At 40.4% G+C, this 6,914-nt stretch overlaps 1 pseudogene; it reads right to left on the bottom strand.

The window, feature by feature from the left end:
- The window catches only part of LOC109237549, a 39,945-nt pseudogene extending 34,461 nt beyond the window's left edge, over positions 1–5,484 (bottom strand).
- Between the last annotated feature and the right edge of the window lie 1,430 nt (positions 5,485–6,914).

Below are 6,914 nucleotides of genomic sequence, written 5' to 3'. Positions count from 1 at the left end.
TAGTTAATTCCCGGCAACGGGAGCAACAACCATAACCTGCACGTCCCGGCAAGGGAGATAATCAATATACTTAAACAGCCCGGCAAGGGAATAATCACATCTCTTTCATTTCCTTCCGTTTCTTACTCAATAGTTATTTTATCATTCGAGCCAACGCTCCCAAGAGTTTACAACTCATAATTATTTCTCATACTCTTCGCATTACATAGAAACCATCATTTAAACATGGAAGAGTCACAACAAAACCAGAATAAGTACAAGTAAAGACTCACGGTCATGCTAGACACCAGTGTATAGATACTCGTCACCATGCCTATACACCGTACTCATCATTTAGCAATTAGCAAACAATACTCTAATCCTATTCCCTCAAACCAAAGATAGATCAAACACTTACCTCAAATGCTCCAAACTCAACTCAAGCCTCTAGTATCGCTTTACCCTTCGAATTCACCACCAAACCGCTCGAATCTAGTCACAAATTACTTGAGTGTATCAACAAATGCTAATCTAATAAATTTGAATGCATGAAAAGTGAATTTCCCAAAGTTTTACTCAAAATTTCCCAAAATGCCCCCGGGCCCACGTGGTCAAAACCCGAGGTTCGAACCAAAACCCGATTACCCGTTCCCCCATGAACTCAAATATGTAAGTTATTTTGGAATCGGACCTCGAATTGAGGTCCAAAACCCCCAATTTTAGAAAACCTAGGTTCTACCCTAAATTCCCAATTTCCCATTAAAATCCATGTTGTGAAGTTTGAAATTATGTTTAAAGACGTTAAGGAGTAAAGAAAATGAGTTAGAAATCACTCACCAATCGTTTTGGAGAAGAAGAATCGTTTGGAAAATCGCCTCTTGTGTTTTGGGTTTTGAAAAAGTGAGAAATGACTAAAAATCCCGACCGTTTATACTTTACTGAAGGCTCAGCGCGGACTGCACAAAAGTGCACCGGGGCTGCGCCGAGGAACGGAAGAAAAAGTGACTCTCTGAACCTACCCAGCGCGGACCGCACTGATTTGGTGCGCGGCCGCGCTGGTCGACTTACCCCTTGGCCCTCTGAACCCAAGCCACGCGGCCGTGCGGCTTCAAGCGCTGACCGCGCGGAATTGACCGCGGGCGCGCTGGGAGCCTGCAACCCCTGAACCTGCAACTTCAGAATGTTTCTAGGCCTAAGACCTTCTGGGACCCACTCAAAATTCACCCGAGCCCTCGGGGCTCCAAACAGAACATGCAAATGAACTCATAAACATACTACGGACTCATCCATGCGATCAAATCGCCCAATCAACATCATGAATCATCAAATTGGGCCTCAATACCCATGATTTCCTTCCAATTTCCATAGAACATCAAGTTTATATTTTCTAGCTCACAACACGTCAAATGACGTCCAAATTTAACCAAACTTGACAGCAATTGTTTAGACCACATATAACACTTGTACCGGGCGTCGGAATCAAAATACGAGCCCGATACCACAGTCTTCTAAACAAATATCACTTTCCAATTTCTTTAATTATTTTCAGAAAACAATTTCGCATAAGTCATTCCTCGGACTCGGGACCTCGAAAATTTATTCCGGGCACACCCCCAAGTCTCATATTTTCCTACGGATCCTTCGGGACTGTCGAATCACGAGTCCGGGTCCGTTTGCCCAAAATGTTGACCGAAGTCAAACTTAATCAATTAAACATCAAAATTTTTATTATCTTTCTCACAAATTCATATTTAAACGTTTCGGCTACGCGCCCGGACTGCGCACACAAATTCGAGGCAACCCCCAAGTGAGGTTTTCACGACCTCAGAAATACAAAGTGAGTAGGAATACAAGTGATAACCCTTTGGGTCGTCACATGTGCAAAAATACCCGAACCAAATTGACATATAAATATGTAACTTTTATATATACTTTTAAAACATTATATAGAATTTTCTATAAAAAATGTATAGAAATATTTGGGATCCTCTCATGAGATGCAATATTTAATAGAACTATGAAGTGCATTCATTTTTATTTACTTTAAATAATAGGTTATATCACTTTCTTAAGTATTACTGAAACACGTCAATCATCTCTTTGTTCTTCCATTTTCATACGTCAAGATTTCTTATATCATTTTTGAATTTGAAGTGATACTTCGATAATTTGAAATTAAATAAAACATATCATTATATAGGTCTCATATTGATTTTTATATTTAATTATTAAATCTGGTTAACCTTAAAGCGTACATCAACGAAAATTATTGTTTGACGACTAAGAAAATAACTATCATGTGTTACTAAAAAAATTTTCCCATAAGAATATTTTAATAGATCATATATTTTCCAAATTTTTAAATTTTTTTTATTAAATATATATTCACTTATCAAAACTTTATCTATAACTTTAACAAAGTAAGATATTATGTAACCAAAAAAATCCGAAAAATCCGACAAAACTGAACCAATCCAAACCGATGTAGTTGGTTTAGTTTTGTTTTGATGAAATCCGAACCAACCCGGTCCATGTACTCCCCTAATCAAAACTACATCAAACGGTTGGGCTAAATCAGCCCACAAATGCTTTTAATATGTTGTAATATTGTTCGTTTTGGGCCAAGTCCGTATGATTTTTCCAAAAGGTCCGATACAATTAAAAGTACACCTTGTATGTAGACTCTCAATCTTTTCAGCTACCAATGTGAGACTTTATTCGTAATACAACAATCTCCCCTCGAACGAAGTTCCACGTGGTCCATGTGGCTCATCACCACGATCCGTGGGTCATTGAACTAAGTTCCACGTAGCCCATTACCACGACCGAGCCCCACGCCATCTGCCACTTCCATACTCGTCCCGCCAAACCTGGGCTCTGATGCTAGTCGGTGGGATAAATCAAATGGCGTTGGACATTATCATAAAATTATGTTTCCACAACCTTGTTACATTTTATTGATATTTAACATTTTTCAGTTGAGTAAATTAATGAATTTCTCCCTCCCGTTCATGTAATCAAAAATAGTATTGGATTAAAAAACGAAAATTTTTTACGTTCACTTTCGAGTTTCACTCTAAAATTATTAGAAAACTACATTGTCAGAGGAGGAAGATGTTGATAAATAAGTGAATATATATAGCACTGTTAAATACTACATTTTGTGTGTTGTCTTGTCGATCTGAAAAGCTGTCTGACCTGTGAAAAAGTTATTTCGTATCAGAAAGAATCTTTAACACGCCAAACATAGCGCGGTTAAATACTACGTTTTGTGTGAATATATATAGTGCGGTTAAATACAAAATTTTTGTGTGTTGTCTTGTCGATCTGAAAAGCTGCCCGACTGCGAAAAAGCTGTTTCGTATCAGAAAAAATATTTAACACGCCAAGCATAGCGCGGTTAAATACTACATTTTGTTTGAATATATATATATATATATATATATATATATATATATATATATATATATATATATATATATATATATATATATATATATAGCGTAGTTAAATATTACATTTTGTGTGTTGTCTTGTCGATCTGAAAAGCTGCCCAACTGCGAAAAAGCTGTCTCGTATAAGAATGAATCTTTAACACGCCAAGCATAGCGCGGTTAAATACTACGTTTTGTGTGAATATATATGGCGCGGTTAAATACTAAGTTATGTGTGTTGTCTTGTCTTTAAATAACGGGCGCATTCTAGTTATTTTATGCGCTTAACCATAACAAATAGCAAAACTTTCCATAAAAACAAGGTTTGTTTTGCTTTAACAAATGTCTGACCGCATGTATGTACCAATGTGCCAATGTGGCAAAAGGTGTATGATGGCGGACTGTTGGGATGACGGTCAAGTTGGGCGTAGATACTGGATGTGTGTGAACAGGTTTAGAGGCAACATCATCATCATCAGGTGCCTGAACAGGTGCCTCAACGCCCCCTTGCTGGGGAGCACCTCCTCGCCGGCCCCCACGACCTCGTAGGACAGCCCTGCCTCGTGGGGCACCCTTGTCTCGTGGGACAACCCTGCCTCGTCGTCTCCTAGCTCGTGGGACAGGCCTACCTCGATGGTAGTGCTCTGGCGCCACATAAGTAGGGACGAGCTCTAAGCGCTCGTCCTCTCTGGCTCGATGCAGTGTCCGAGCAGCCAGCTCTGTAACCTGCCGGCCATACTCCTGCAAAGTGACCGCAGGATCGCCAACATGCAGCTGCATCTGCAGTCCCCAACTGGTGGACTAAATGTAGGCCAATAGCCTGCACAACATGTAAAATATAAATTACGGAACGCTAGATCACAGTTATAAGTAAGAATACCAAATAACATACCAATGCCTCGTGCCTCCCGGCGTATGTAACGTACCGACCGCCAGCTCGATGAATGTGATTCCCGACGATAAGTTGGGTAACGCCGCGGTACCAACCCATGTAATCATGCTCAGTATCCAGCTGACTCGGTGAAGGAGGGGGGGGCAGAATCAGGTCAGATCGCCGGTCCAATGTAAATATCTGGTCCTGTAGCCATGCCAAAAATGCGTCGGCCACCCTGGTACGATCATCCCGCTGGTAATGTGTGGTCTCCCAGGTAGGCGGCGTTGGTACGAGCTGCAGACGGCCGAACTGGCGAAGTACCCGCTCGGTGGCATGATGCTCCACAATTCAATATCAAGGCAGAACAACGGGACGGAAGAGCCCCACATAAGTCGGTCGGCCGAGCAATAACAGGACAAGCCAGCTATCAACTCGTCGTTGTATGGCGTCCAGATGAACTATTAAGTAAGAACAGAAAACGTCAGTATACGTAACTTGTGTTTGCAGCTATGACAAGTAAACTTAGATATACATTTACCTGTACGCCATCCAGCGAATCCAATATATCCCTCAACAAGGAGAGATTATGCCGAGCCTTGTACTCGCGCATATATCCCCACCGGAGAACCCACCTCCTAGCTAGAGGGAGCAGCGGAGGTGGTACATCCAGATCTAATAGTGGTAGAGGTGGCTGCAACTGCAGGAACCGCTCTCAGGCCCAAAGCTAACATAAAAAGTTGACGTAAAATTTAAGATATATTTTTACTAGGTATGTTAAAATGAATAGGGTATTCGAATATGCTGTCACCTATAGTAGCGGCAAAAATCCAGCAACGTCACACTGGGTGCCCATGCTCGCCCGACATATCTACCTGTACAAGTAGCCGAGAACAGCATCGCCCCAACTGTACTGGGGTAAATCATCTAGCCGCTCAAGATGATGAAGAAATCTCAAGCTTACTAGGTTCCCTGAAGTGTTCGGGAACAAGCCCCTACAAACATAAGGAGTAGCAACAACCTCGTATACCGGTCTACATGATAATCCGGTATATCGGCATCGATGTCAGGATGCAATGCCTCCAACCACTGTTGAATAGTCGTCAACGGAAAACGACTAGTCCCAGCCAATACATTCTCATCCTCTAGCCGAAAAGTAGTGAGTCGCTGCAGCATGTCCAGGTATTGCACACGTGTCATCTCTCTCATGCCAAGCAGCAGAGCAACGGGCTGTCCATCAACAGGCAGCCCATATAAAACCTCCACGTCCTGCAGTGTGATGGTGGCCTCGCCAATGGGCAGGTGTAATGTGTGCGTCTCCGGTCGCCACTGCTCTATTAGGGTCGTGACCAAAGACCAATCGAGCTGCAGCCGCCCGATCTCCAAAATCCTGTAGAAACCCGTCTCCTGCAGACGTGTGACTACACGGTCATGGAGTACTCTCTCATGCAGAAAGTCACACATGTCGTCCACTCTCCTGACGCGGAGAGTCTGGGTCAGTAACTCTCCCTCCCATATGTGGGCGGACCTATGATCGCCCTGTAAAGATAGTAGCTCATCGCTGGAAGGTCCGAGATGAATAGGCGGCACTAGGGGTGTCAATGGTTATTTAAAAACCGATTGAACCGACCGAACCGAACCGCACTGAACCGATTTTTAGTTTTTATAATAAAATCGTACGTTTTTATATAAATCTATAACCGTACTGAAAAATTAGGGTATGTTTTTTATTATATTTAGAGAACCGAAAAATAACCGAACCGAATATATATATATATATATATATATATATATATATATATATATATATATATATATATATATATCCAAAGTACAAGTATTTAATATCCAAAGTACCTACTTTTAAAACCTATTTTCCCTAAGACTAGTTCGATTGGAATTTGGAACCACTGCCGGCGTCCTTAACTTTGCAGCAAAGTACAAAGTTTGATTTCTCTCCTCTTAGATGCCTATTAGTTTCTTTCATTCAACTATGCATATTGCATAGTATATCAAAATAAAGTTTGCACAAACAACTCAAATTGGCAATAACAAATTTAAACAAGTACTTCTGTTAAGTTATTACACGCAACGTTGCTACTAGTATATGATGCTTTCATATGCTACCATCATTGATTTGTTAGTCTTATTCTTTCTGAAATTTTATCATTTAAAGACTTAAAAATATAAAATATTTACATGTACAAAGACGCAATAACTAGTAGTAAAATATCTTACATCGTCCTTTATATTTTGTTATAGAGCACTATTTTATTTATATTTTTATAAGGAGAATTTTTCACTAGAGCAATATTGCTATCACAGTTTAAAGAATATATTTTGAACTTGATAATCTTACTTTTTGGAATCTTAATTCTTCCTTTTAGTTACTAATAACTTAGTTTTAATTTATTATAACAGGTTGAATTTATGGAGCAATCTCTTCAACAGAATATCTCTTATCGTGGCAATGGGGAAAATAATACAACAGGTTCTAAAGCAGGTATTCCTCCCCGACCACCTCAAGAACGAAAAAAGACCAATCCTAAAGTCCCTCAAAAGAAAAATAGTGATCATGGGCAGAAGCTTAGCATCATTTTACTAGAATTGAAGGAAGTGAATCGGTTAAG

The sequence above is a fragment of the Nicotiana attenuata genome, unplaced genomic scaffold (assembly GCF_001879085.1).
Source record: "Nicotiana attenuata strain UT unplaced genomic scaffold, NIATTr2, whole genome shotgun sequence".
Classification (NCBI taxonomy): domain Eukaryota; kingdom Viridiplantae; phylum Streptophyta; class Magnoliopsida; order Solanales; family Solanaceae; genus Nicotiana; species Nicotiana attenuata.
This window is presented reverse-complemented; position numbering and strand designations above follow the sequence as displayed.